Below are 13,792 nucleotides of genomic sequence, written 5' to 3' on the forward strand. Positions count from 1 at the left end.
GTAAATTTTATATAGAAGTGAAGTAAGATACAAACTGATATCACTCCAACTTGCAGTGCAGCAGTAAAGAGCACAAGTCACATGACTGGGGGCACCTTCAAAACTGACAATATATCTAGCCCCATGTCAGATTTCAAAATGAAATACAGTGAAACCTCGATTTTAAGTACCCACCAATTTATAATCCATTTCAAAGTGTGCATTTAAGTAATGTTTTCCCGGATCACTTATAGCTTTAGGTTGTGTATGTGACCAGGGCCGCCATTAGAAATCACGGGGCCCCTACAACAAAATTTTCAGGGGCCCCCTGGGCCCCGCCCATGCTAGCATCCAAGCCCCACCCCAGATCCTGCCCACTCCACCCAAGCCCCACTCCATCCGATCCAAATACCACACAGACATCACTGCTAAAAAAAGAACCCCCCCCACAAGTTATAAAAAGCTATTGATAAGTTATATAAGTTAAAAAAAAACATTGGTTCCTGGGCCCCCCTTACAAGTTAAAAAAAATTGGGGCCCCAAAAAATATGTTTTTAAAAAAACATTGGCGCAAGGGCCACTCTTACAAGTTAAAAAAAATTGGAGCCCCAAAATTTTTTTTAAAAAAAACATTGGTGGCAGGGCCCCCCTCTTACAAGTTAAAAAAAATTGGGGCCCCAAACATTTTTTAAAAAAAATTGGCGCCAGGGCAGCCCTTACAAGTTAAAAAAAATTGGGGCCCCAAAATTTAAAAAAAAAAAAAACATTGGTGGCAGGGGCCTATAAAATATTAAAATAATACATTGGTGGCCAGGGGATTAAAAAAAACAAAAACCCACATTGGTGTTCAGTAGAATTGAAATCATGGCTTCAGCACTTCAACTTCGCCTCCTTTCGGCTGTTTTCGTGACTTCGGGTCTTTTGCCTCTTAGGACTTCAATTTCGGCTGTTTTTGTGACTTCGGATATTTTCGCCGCTTCGGGACTTCGGCTATTTTCGTGACTTCGGGTCTTTTCGCCACTTCGGGAGTTCGGCTGTTTTCGTGGCTTTGGGTCTTTCGGCTGTTCTCAGCATTTCGGCTGTTTGGCTGGCGGCACGCACGGCTTCGGTGTTCGCAAGGGGGCCCGGCTCTTTTCAAAACTGCAGCACTGCCGGGTCCCCCTTCATGCCCGGGCCAGGGACACTTGTCCCTCCTGTCCCCCACTGATGGCGGCCCTGTATGTGACTGACAGAGAGGCCATGCACATGCTCCCCATAGTGTAACATTAGCGCTGAAATGCTTAACCCTTGTTATTAACACAGTAAATATTGTATCTCAAAGTAAAACAGACTCCTTTGCTTATATTCTTTTAGTACTTGAAAAAAAATGTACTTTATCACATTTCCCCGATTTTACAATTTCTCTGATTTTATATTATTTTTTCCTGGTCCCCTGAAAAACATAAAATGGGGGTTCTACTGTATAAAAAAATCAGTTTGCACTTTTGAAAAAAAAAAACACATTTTCCCATGATAGTATCCCTTCAATAACAGTGTCCACAAAATGGCTCCTGCCTCCTTGCTATAAGTATGAGTTCCCAGACCGAAGGTGTAATTAAAGTTCATTTTGCTTGACTAACATGATAAAATCGGATTTGGAATCATTTTTATGGGTGACGGGACCCCTTTAAGAGAATCTTACTAATGCTTTCATTAAAAACATGAGTCTGAAGTGATGAAGATCATGCACCACAACTTGTGCAATTTACCAATTTGGGTGCAATGACACTAGAATTCAGGTAGAGGCTACATTGGGGGTAAAAACATGATGATGTGTATCTGAATTTTACACTTTGCATGGACTGTGGTTTAGTAAATGGGTTTTCCTACGTGTTATTGCTCAATACAGTATTTTTAATGAAACAACCAACACTCTCTTTGGACATTAATACAAAAGTTTATGTGTTTAAGACAATGTATAATGAATTTTCTGTCCCCCATCATTAAAATTACCAGTCGCCAATCATCATAAGCAATGACCATATATTACACTAAATATTTACAGAACTTGAAATGAATATAGTTCCTATTTTTGAAAATGACATATTTAAATGCAAACAAATAAGTCGCCTACAACATCTCTCTTAATTAACTTCACATTTATTTTTAGTGTCAAATAAAATTATTTCCCAATGTACTGAAGGATGTTAAATAGAACCTAGGCCTATTATTAAGCAGTTACTTAATGCTACGAGTATGCAAAACAGTTTATATAATAAAAGGCAAATAGTAATTGTCATTCCTATTAGGAACACCCAGTGTGTGTGTTGCTGTCCAGCATCCAGTGAGGCTGATGTGCTAATTTACAATAAATAGCCTTACTAGTAGGGAAGCATCGAATTTGAGCCTTTTTCAGCAGGATTCAGATTCAGCCAAATCCAAGTGCTTGGCCAGACTGGATTTGTTTTCCATACATGGTTCTTATTAATCCTTCCTTATCTTCATTTACAAATATAAATTAGAGTTCAGTTTGGGATTCCGAAAAATTATTCATGAAAGATTTGGGATTAGGTTGTATCCCAAAATAGTGATTTAGTACATCCCATCTTTCCAGTGTGCTGATCTCTATGCACTGCAATTGTTATCATTTTTATAACTAGTAAGTCGTATGTAACATGTAAGTAATACACTGGGAAGACTCCATATCCCATTTGCTGTGAAAATTTTTGCTAAGTGGATAGATCTTGAAATTATTATTTTACATTTACCTGCTTTTTGGATAAGGTATAATGGAAACAGCTGGTCAGATCATCTATTTTTCCTTTCCTCCGTAGCTTTATTATTGTATAGAAAAGCTCTGTGAGCAATTTTTTTTTAAAAAAAATATAAACATTTTCAATTAAAAATAAGCTGCTCATATCACCTGGCTAGATGTGTAAATTAATCTGTAATGAATAAAAAATGTAATGTACAAGGCATGGCTTTTTAGCATTATAGTTGTCAGCACAATGGGATCATCCATTTGGAGAAAGTTGGTATTATTCTGGTCTGCAAGCTGCTGTTTGGCATCTAATTTCCCTTGGGAACAGCTGTTGTACAGTAGGATACATAAAGCCAAATCATCTCTGTAGAACTGTGCATCATTCATGAGCCTCAGAGATAGATTGTGCAAGGCAAATAAAAGAGAAATGTGGAAAGCAATGAGTGGGATGATGAACTGGAAATGCAGATACAAACAGAAATTAAACAAGAGGAACAAGCTTGTGCAAATATAGGCAACGGCCAATCAATGCAAAAGTATGTAAAAAATGTATTTGTTAAAGAAAAGAGCATGAGGAATAAGACATCTAAGTGTTAGAGCTAACCACAGACACAGCGAGCATGAGACCCTCTGGTGGAGTCAATTACTGTGTTTTCTAAGGAAGAAGGAGGGAGGCATTTTAATAGTTACAGGGAACACTTCAAGGTCCTGTAATCTGATTGCTTCATTAAAGATGCAGATACACAGTGAACAGTCTGAAATAGCACATAGGAACTCATTTATTTATCACTGAGGTTTGTGGCATATATTTTTAGAATTGGCTACAGTTTATTTCATACATGTGGCTATGGTCCTTTTCACTTCTAGCCAGCCAATAAAAAATGGTGTGGATGGTTTATTGTAAATCATGAGAGAATTAAGACTTGGAGCCAGTAGGTATCCCTCCAAGGTTACAGTTTTTAGCAATGTTATTTTCCATCATTAGGCCAGATTCAATTCAGTGAGTTTAGGGTTTATCACTTGAAGATTCAATTTGAGATAAATAAATAAATTCAGAAAAACTTATCTCACAGTTTATCAAAAGGAAACTCTGTTGAAGTCTATAGGAAAAACTGAACTGAATTAAGTGATCGTTTTTTTCTCCTCTAATTGAATCTTGTCCATGAGTTTTCATGTAATAAACCACAAGATAACTTTTTCTCACTAAATAGAATCTGGCCCATTGTATGTAACACTATCCATCCTCCCCATTATTTTGTTAACTACCCTACCAGGAATTTCCTTTTAATATGTGATTTTCAGCACAGTGTAGGTTTTCCTGAAGTGCAATGCACAATGAACCAATGCCTTGTGTATGCCTCAATGCCTCATATATGAAAACAAACTTACATAGTTAAATACAGTGAAAAAGCATCAGATGCTACTACAGTTATAAGATCTATTATCCACAATGCTCAAGGGATGGGTTTTTCTGGATAATCTTTCTGTAATTTGGATCTTCATACATACATACAAAAGTATACTAGAAAATTATATAAACATTAACAAACCCAATAGGCTGGTTTTGCTTCTAATAAGGATTAATTATATCTTACAAGGTACAATACAAGGTATTGTTTTATTATTACAGACAAAAAGGAAATAGTGTTAAAAAATGTGGATTATTTGGATAAAATTGAGTCTATTGGAGACAACCTTTTTTGTAATTCTGAACTTTCTGGATAGCGGGTTTCCAGATAATGGATCCCATACCTGTATTATAATTTGTATTTACAGTATATAGTGACAATATTAATGCAACACTTACAGAGAGAGTATTAGTCATTCACCTTAACTCATGCCTCAGTAGAGCTTACAATCTAATGTCCTTATCACTGTCACACATACACACACACTAAGGTCAAATATATTAGCTTACTATACAAAAGCACAGCTGCTCCTTTTTATTTAGAACAAGCAAATACAGACACAGACTTGTTTTTCTGTTCCTGACTCCAAGACACCACAGTTCTCCAGGATCAACATGATATTTATCAAGTTAAATATAGTTCGTGGAACTCTCGCTGGCATGCTTTTCCAGAAGGTAGTCTCCTATGCCCGTATACACAATCTCCCCTTGGAGAAGAGATGGTCCTAATCAAAGGAACAAAGGAAATTGTTCATATGACTAGAATATATAAATATTTAAAAATATTTGAATTTGCTGCATGTTGTAATTGTAGTTACTGACTCCTTACTATAATTTTATTAAGCAGCTAAATTGTACATTTGTCCCTTGGATTTATACATTTTATATAATATTTTGAAGGCTTTTTGCAACATCAAGGCTGTGCAACTGGAGGCCAACAGGGTGGATTCATGCACAGGCTACCCTAGGCTATAGCCTAGGGGCCTAGTGTGACCAGGGTCTATTTCTATTTTCTTTTAATATTAATTCTCATTTGTGCTGCTGGGTCCGATCTGTGCACCCACTGGGAGAAGGCAGGCAAGGCACATACGTGCACCCTGATGCATGCAAATCCAGTGACGTCACTAGTGCACGCCGAACCCGATTCAGCATAGTGAGCTTGGGTGCACGTGTGCCTGGGTCTGAACACACTGTTATAAGCGATCGCACAACAGGTGAAAATGGTTAAAATTGATATTACATGTTTTTTTAAAGGACATTGATCCGAATTGGAGGGTGTTGTGGTAACATGATATTAGTGGATCTCAATGCACTATCACAAGAATGTATGAAAGTATTAAGTTTTTGTGTAAAACTCTGTATATGCATAGTGGTTATAGATTGAAGTAGAAGCATGTCAAATTTAATATGTTATAAGGTCGTAACGCTAATATTGTGGTTGCTAGGAGACACGATGCCATCGAATGGTTGCTAAGGTTAGTTGCTTGCGTTCCAAACCGCGTCATTGACTTGGGCATAGCGTCCACGGACATGACATATGCGGAAGTGACGTCACGGCCGTATGCTTCGAGTGCGACGCGCAGAACTGCAGCGCGCGAAAACGCTTAATGATGACAGTAAAGCAAATAAGGTACTTATAGCCGCTCGCTGTGCACAAAGGTCAGAATTCCCCTTGATAAAGGCTAAAAGCCGAAACGTCGGGGTGATTCTCTTCTCAGGGCAGGTGTATCCGCTTTTCTCTTTGTTTCCTATTGCTGTTTGACCATATTTACGTGGTATGTATAATTGATTTCTTGTGATATTTTTTGGACATATTTTTGCCCTGTAATATGTATGTATATTCTCCTTTTTAAAATATAAAAATATATGACTATTCAAATACCACGTGGTCTTGTTGTTTATTTGGTGTGCAGGCCCTTTTTGGTTAACATTGTTCTGTGTTTGGCCTTATATGGGGGCCTTGTAAGGGCTTTGTTTGCACCCATATGCTAACTATACTATATATATCTTATATTAGAGTGCCCTCCATTTGAAAACATTTTCTGTCTGAACACACTGAACCCAGCAGTAACCGAGAAGTAGGCCCTGTTTGGATGAAGTCTAGGGCCCCACATGTCATTAATTCACCACTGGATGCAAATATGACTGATGTGCTCAACAAAGGATTTTTAAGGTTCCCTGCCTACCGGTTTGGAAAAATTCAATGTATCATTGCTTTGATATGACCTGGCACATGAACAATTTAGGGGTTAGTTACAACAGCAAATGCAGTATGCAAAGAGCAATTTTAAGTGCACGTCTCCATTTTTTAGCCACAAAGCAGCATTATTCCCATAATTTCAGCTCAAGCTTGGATTTCACTGATTTTTCTAGATATAAGTGCACTGTGGCAATTGATATAGTTTACTGTGGGAACCCTGCACCTATTTCCCCTGTGTCAATAGGTGCATTGCGTTCAACTGGGAACAGAAGGCAGGACAAGTACTACTATAAAGAAGTGCAAGGAGCTGCTTTTGATGCTACTACCTTGAAGCTGTGCTTTCAGAAAGAACATTGGCAGTCAAATCTTTCCTCCTTGCACTCACTTCCTACTGTAAAAAATAAAATACTTGCAGTTTATTGGCATATGCAAAATCTGCCATAGTTGTGAAGGACATTAAGCCTCACAGCATTTACTGAAAGCACTGTGGTGGTCAAAGATCATTTATCAAGACAGAAGTTCAAGTATGGACAGGACCACAGACCACTCCCTAACTTGAGCATCTGAGGGGCCTAGAACATGGTTACTCTTACCCAGCCCCTTACCTGTCCACTTCCCTCCCTCCACTATCTGCCCGCTGGTGTCCTTTACTCCCTGCCTTGTGGTAAGAAAGCAGGAGGAGGATTTCTTTACTATCTTCTTTAATTTACTAACTATAGAGGAAGCAGTCCCTGTGTCTGGCCCCCTCTCTCCCCCCAGGCCCCACTATGACTGCTGGGTCTGCTTCCTCTATAGTTACACCAGTGCTATGTGGTAATTGTTTAAACCAGGAAGGCAGTGTGCAAAATATGGACTTGTGTCTGGCTCATTGTCTTCCTTGTTGTAAATCATTCCTGTTGTTTATCATAGGCCCTAGAAGCCTATGGAAAGAACCCCAAGGGTCATGTTCTAGTAGTTATATGTTTTCTTATTATATTATGAAAGTCATAAGAGGTAATTTGCAAAACCCTGGATGTAAGTGCCATAGTACTAAGAGGTGTAAAACTGCTTTGGGGCAGGTATCAAGGACAGGGCTCCTTAGTAGCCATGCTTAAGTTGCATGTCTGAGTGAGGTGAAAGTTGAATGGCAGGTAATTGAGAGGAAGAGATGCCTACATATCACACCCAGCCTGCTGAACACTGGCAATGCTGTATTCATAGGGGGTAATGCTGGTCTTTGCACTCTTTTCTGGAGTTCTGTGTTCTATAAACTAAACTTATTTGGAATGTATTAATAACCAACTTCACATTCTGAATAATTAGTTGTGGATGATTTCCAAACAGAACTAGATATTACTGCATAATGGTAAATTGCTAACCCATTTTTTAAAGCCATGCTTTGTAACTCTATGAACATACTGTATTTTTTAATGCTGATAACATATTTGGATGTGTTCGTTCCTAGTTTTTCATAGAGCACACTAACATTGTAATTTCCGATATTTACATGTCAAAAATACTTAACAAATGGGCAATGGCTATAATTAGCCTAAGCAGCCAGATGAGTCCAGGGAAACATCTGTATTCTGGTTATGAGGGACAGTTGCACCTGGTTGCTATGGATGGTTCAGTGAGCAAACAACTTGCATTTAATTTATCATTGCCATTACTACATTAACCCATCAAGAACTGGCAGCATTTGAATGGTTTGTTGTGTATACCATGGTTTGACTTTTCACTTAGAAACAGCACTTGCAATACACTCCATATCCAGGTTTATCCCAGGAGAGTGTTTTTTTTGATGGCAATAAAAATCTATTTTGTACATTCTTTCTTTGGACAAGTTAAAGATTACAGATCATTCAGGATTCTTAATAAATGAAGAAAGTGGCTGAAAATCAATATGTAAACGTATAATTGATTGATGAGAAGCAGACACCTGTACTTTTGCACATTAGGGTACATATGTATTATAGGGTGAAACAAATGGTTACTACATAGTTATGCAGAGATATTTCGCACAACTTAGATTTTAACAGGAATATGCCATTAGTAATCATTAGTGATTAGTGCCCCCCCCCCTCCAGGAGCAATTTCACACCTGATTTGAATGCACGCAAGGCTTCGGCAGCCCACAGGGAGTTGAAAATCTAACTTGCATTCTAGCAAAAATATCAAACTATTGGTGCAAACCTATTACGTTTTACAACATACATATGCATAGTAACACCTGTAAGTGTATTTGTATATTGAAATAAAGGGCTGTGTTTTGTTTACTTATATCAGAAGGGGACAATGGTCTGAACCTCTGACTGGATCATAATATATGTATATTGACATTTTTGAATAAAAATAATTGGTGTAATAAAATATATTGTGGAGTTCCTTTTTGTTCTCCTAAAATGATGCAGTGATCAATATGTTCTTTCCCCAATAAGAACCCATTGTGTGTGTATGATATCAACACTTTTAGTCTGTTACTATAAGTGATTGTATTGCTATTTTTGTGGATGGTGCACCCCTCTAGATGCAGAGATTGGGTATTCATATGCTCTGTAGCTATCCCATCAGGTGAACTGGGTATGGGGGGCCTAGTGGGAATAAGCAGTTTCAATTAATTATTTGTTTCAAGTAAATTTGCTCCAACTGTTTATAATAGCAGAACTTTAAAATCCCTTTCTAAAATTTCATTGCTATCCTAGCAATGAGAATAAAATGTATTCAATTCCATTTACTGAACAACAGCAAATCACTACTTTCTTGCTGGTGCAATGGTGGGTGTGTGTGTGTTTTTTTTACCCCATGAAATTCCAGCACAGATTCTCAAAGATAACCCCCTGCGAAACCACTGCCACAAAGCTATACTATCTGAAAAAGTTTGCTCATCCCTATTTCTCAGTGTGCTGCAGCTACCAAAAACATCAAGCATTTGCAAAAACAGGAGTACTGATTCTTTTTGCCAATAATTTATGATTTCATCTGCATGATGGGACATGTGAACATGATTAAAAATCACAATTGTGTTTGTATTTTGATGTATTATAAATTTCTATACTATTTAGAATGACATTTATATATTTTAATGCAACCCATAATTAAAAAATATAAATACATATTAATAGTGCCTGCATTCTGCCACTTGGTGGAGCACTCCATGAACACTAACAGCAAAGAAACTCTCTCCAAATCCTTGGAATATTGCATTCCTGTAAAGGCAACAAACTTCAATGAAAGAAGAACCCACACAGAATTTTTCCTGATTTCTGCAAATTTCTTAAAGGAGAACTAAAGCTTAACAAAAGAAGTAGGCTAGTGTAGAAGTTTCAAAGAACCATGTGGTTCAGATATTTACAGATCAGACATGCAGCTAATAGCCAATTTCCTGATCCCCCCCAAGGTAACCCTGTCTCGACTAGAGGAGCTATTAAGGTCACCCAGTCGTAAGCAACTGGTATCTCGCATTTACTTAACTCTTAATACTCAAAGAGGTAACCCCTTTGCACAATGCTACACCAAATGGACCTCGGATCTCCCACAACTAGACTCTGATAACTGGGATGACCTTACCCTCTCATACCTACCTTCTGTGATTAGTAGTAATGATATTGTGATACAGTATCGCACAATCCATAGAACCTATATCACACCGGTCAGACTGCACTCAATGGGCCTCAAGTCGGACAATACTAAACAGCTACATACCCCTGTTTAAGTGTTTGAGTTGTAAAACAAAAAAGAAAGGTTTATTCTTCAACCGTGGAAACCATTCATTCAGAGATGACTCTAATTTTGGTGAAGGGTCGCTCAACCCATGTGAATAATTAATATACACTTTGAATATTATTGTAACATTATCCTTTATTTCTGTATGTTGAAGATGCAGCCAATAAATTAAAAACTTTTTTTTTTTTTTTAAAAAAGAAGTAGGCTAGTAATGTTGTACATTATGTTTTGGGCTTCTATACCAGCCTAAGGCAATCACAGCCCTTTAGCAGTAAAGATCTGTGTCTCCAAAGATGCCCCAGTAACTCCCCATCTTCTTTTCTGCTGATTCACTGCACATGCTCTGTGTTGCTGTCACTTACTGAGCTTAGGGACCCACTCACAATATACAGTACACATAGAATATAAATGTCACAATATAAGGCTGATTAGTAATTAATACAAATAATTACTACATGGCAGCTCAGAAACAAGTGCAACTAGCATCACAATTTAATAATCAGCCTTGTAGCATCAGTTTATATTAAAAGCCAAACTCATTTTGTGCTTCATAATTTGGGACGACCCCCTAAGCTTAGCTTCTCAACAGCTGCTCAGAGCCCACTGAGCATGTGAGTGTCACAGACACTTTCCAAGATGGTGACGCCCTGTGACAAGTTTGAAGTCCTGGATCATTGCTGCTATTGGGAAGCTGACACTTTAGGCCGGTGCAATAAGTTCAGTATATAAAATGTGGTATTTTTAGCCATATTCATTTTTAGGGTTTAGTTCTCCTTTAAATCAAAATTGAGGAAGTCTGTGGTAGGTAAATCACATCAGAGAGACCTAGCTACTGTTTTTAGATATTACAATTTTATATTGTCTATGCCCTTTTGAGCAAGAAAATTACTACATTAAAAATCAGATTAAGAGATTTTTAAATACATGTGCATATTTTGGTTATGTTGGAGGATAAACTTTCATCACTTTGTACATTAGGGCAGAGACACAAGTGGAGATTCGGGGAGATTTAGTAGCCTGGCTACAAATCGCATATTCTTCAGGTAGCCTGTGGTTGGAAGTTGGAAATTTAGCCGGGCGACTAATCTCCCCGAATCTCCACGTGTGTCTTTGCCCTTAAAAAATGCGATGGTGAAAGGAGAAAAGATTCAGGTTACACAGCTGATAGCAGATACTCTCTGTAGTACATAATAGTGTTATCTGTTATCCACTATTTAACCAATACCATATAGCCTTTTTTCAATTTCCACCATTGCTACACAGCAGCTTGTTTATATGAACTATAGTAGTGTTTCTGAAGCAAACATCAGTTTTACCAGTGCAGGCTACAGTACATTATATTTTCATTACTTAAAAACACTACCATTTTTGGTGCTACTGTTCCTTTAATGTCTACTGTCCATTCCTTTTGCCAAGAAAGCAAAAAGTGCCTTTCTGCATAGCTGCATTTTATAAAGGCACTTTTGCTATAATGAGTAATCTATGAACAATTTGGTCATGTTTTAGATTAACACAACTAGACCTCCTGGATAGTTCTTTATTATTGAAGTTAATTGTAGAAAAGCTATAACATAGTACATGAACAATATAATCATGCTTTGGACAGTGCTGTGCTTGTTCACTAAAGTGCACGGTTCCATGCTCAGAAATATGATACTTTTGTTTTTACTCCCTTTGTATTTTTAAACAAACTGAAAACCTTGTGATTTCTTAGCTTCTGAGTTCTGACAACCTTTATTTTTTTCCATTTCAATGTGCACCTGGCTCTTGAGTATTCAAAATGAATTTATGAAATATGAAGAAATATAAAATTGGCTAGAAGGTACTAGGAATACATATCTAGTGCCTCAGATGAAATTGTTTCTCAGTATGACAAATCCCCAAATGAAACCTGATAAATAGCTTCTGATGCATTTTAAAAATCGCTGGGCTACCGCTGTCTTCCTATCAAGGTTAATTTATTTTGACAAACGATGTACCTCAAATTAAATTCTGTTGATGTGGAATTAGCTGTATTATGCTTAATGCCTAAATTATATGGTAAACAATCACCATGATTTTATTGTATGCTGTCTAGTGTAAGCCTGAACAATGTGTTCTATGCTCTGTTGTTGACATTTTATGCAGACATGGAATACAGACTGTACATGTTAGTTAGCCAAAACAAATAGCAGTAACAGGGAATTCAAACAATGTAAATGTTCTAATAAAATAGGTGTTGTATATTTATTTAACAAAATCAAACCAGGAAAAGATCATTTCCCAAGATTATACACAATATGTATATGACACTGATTTGTTTTTAAAAGTTAACAGTTCCACATTGTATTTGTTCCACCAAGGAGTTTACTGCACCTCTCTATTGTTTGCTGTAACACCTTGGATATAGTCTGCTATTAGCTAATCTTTGATTTTACCCCTTAACTCTTCATTTTGGCTTTTCCTGAACATTCATTCTTCTACATGAAGGGAGTCCATTAGGAAGACACTAAAGGGCACATTAATCAACATTCACATTTGAGTTTTTACTGCAATTTTTTTTCCATGGCAAAAATTGTTAAATAGGAAGATGGCCATACAGATTTAAGATGCTAATTCGGTGCCTTCAGACCAAGTTGTCTGCTTATCTGCCTCTGTATGGGCTCAACCAATGGGTGTGCCAAACTGATATCTAGGTGAAGGTCATCCAGATATCAGTTGGGCATATGAGAAAATTCCCGTAGGGTGAGAAGTGCATTGGCACTTGCCATTGATTGATTCAGCCCTTGCCCGACACACCTCTGTAGGCCTCGTGGATGATCCAGTGGTTGAGCATTAGGTTGTCTCATACTATTCTTGACATACTTATCTTTATTAAGGGGCCATATCTAAGAAAAGCTCAGTTTGTGAGTACCTGTGATTAGTGCCACTTTCTGATAGCAGTAGTCATTCCTAGCATGCACTGGGGCAGTAGAACACAATGTCCTTTCCTCTCCAAAGTCTGTGTGTATGCCACAAACTGTGTGCAAAGATAGCTGCAGATATATTACTGTATATACTTCTTGTTATCTGTCAATAGTGAGTACATGCTGCCTCTCACCATCCCTTGAAACTGATGTTCAACACAAGTACAGTTAAAAAATGACTTTTCCCTGTGCTGCATTTGTTTTGCTTGAAGGCCAGGAAATTTGTTTAGATTCACAACCTTTGGTCATGTTAAGTAGAAAGTTTGGTAATGCCACTATCCCTCTCTCCAAACTACCTTATATAACCAGATAGTGCCCTGCCTAATTTCAGAAGGTTAAAGGCAGCAAAGGAAGACAAACTGTTACTGTGAGTGTAAAAATAATATTGCTTTACATATATATTATGTATAGTAGCGCTGTCTTTCTACCTTATATTTTAAAAAGCAATAATTACATTTTTCCAAATGAAATTCTACAAGTAAGTAAGCAACAGAATAATGCTGGCGTTCCATTGTGTTATCTCTCTCTACAGGCTATAAAAAGTCCTGATTTAGAAAATCTACTGCCCTGTCCATTTAGCCAGGGCCCCATTAATATTAGACATTGTCTTCAAGCTGCAAGAGCATGTGCTCCTTTGTTTCTTCAGCCAATAAGAGGAATATGGATAAGGAAGGTATGAGCAGCTCTGATAGACAATGACAGCATAGGCAAGGTTAAAACTGCAAGCCAAACCATATAATACCCTCATAAAAGCTATGGGGGTTGCCAGAGGGCTCAACAATGTGAAAAATTTAATACTGATAAATGGTAAATAATGA

Source organism: Xenopus laevis, chromosome 6L (assembly GCF_017654675.1).
Source record: "Xenopus laevis strain J_2021 chromosome 6L, Xenopus_laevis_v10.1, whole genome shotgun sequence".
Taxonomy (NCBI): Eukaryota; Metazoa; Chordata; class Amphibia; order Anura; family Pipidae; genus Xenopus; species Xenopus laevis.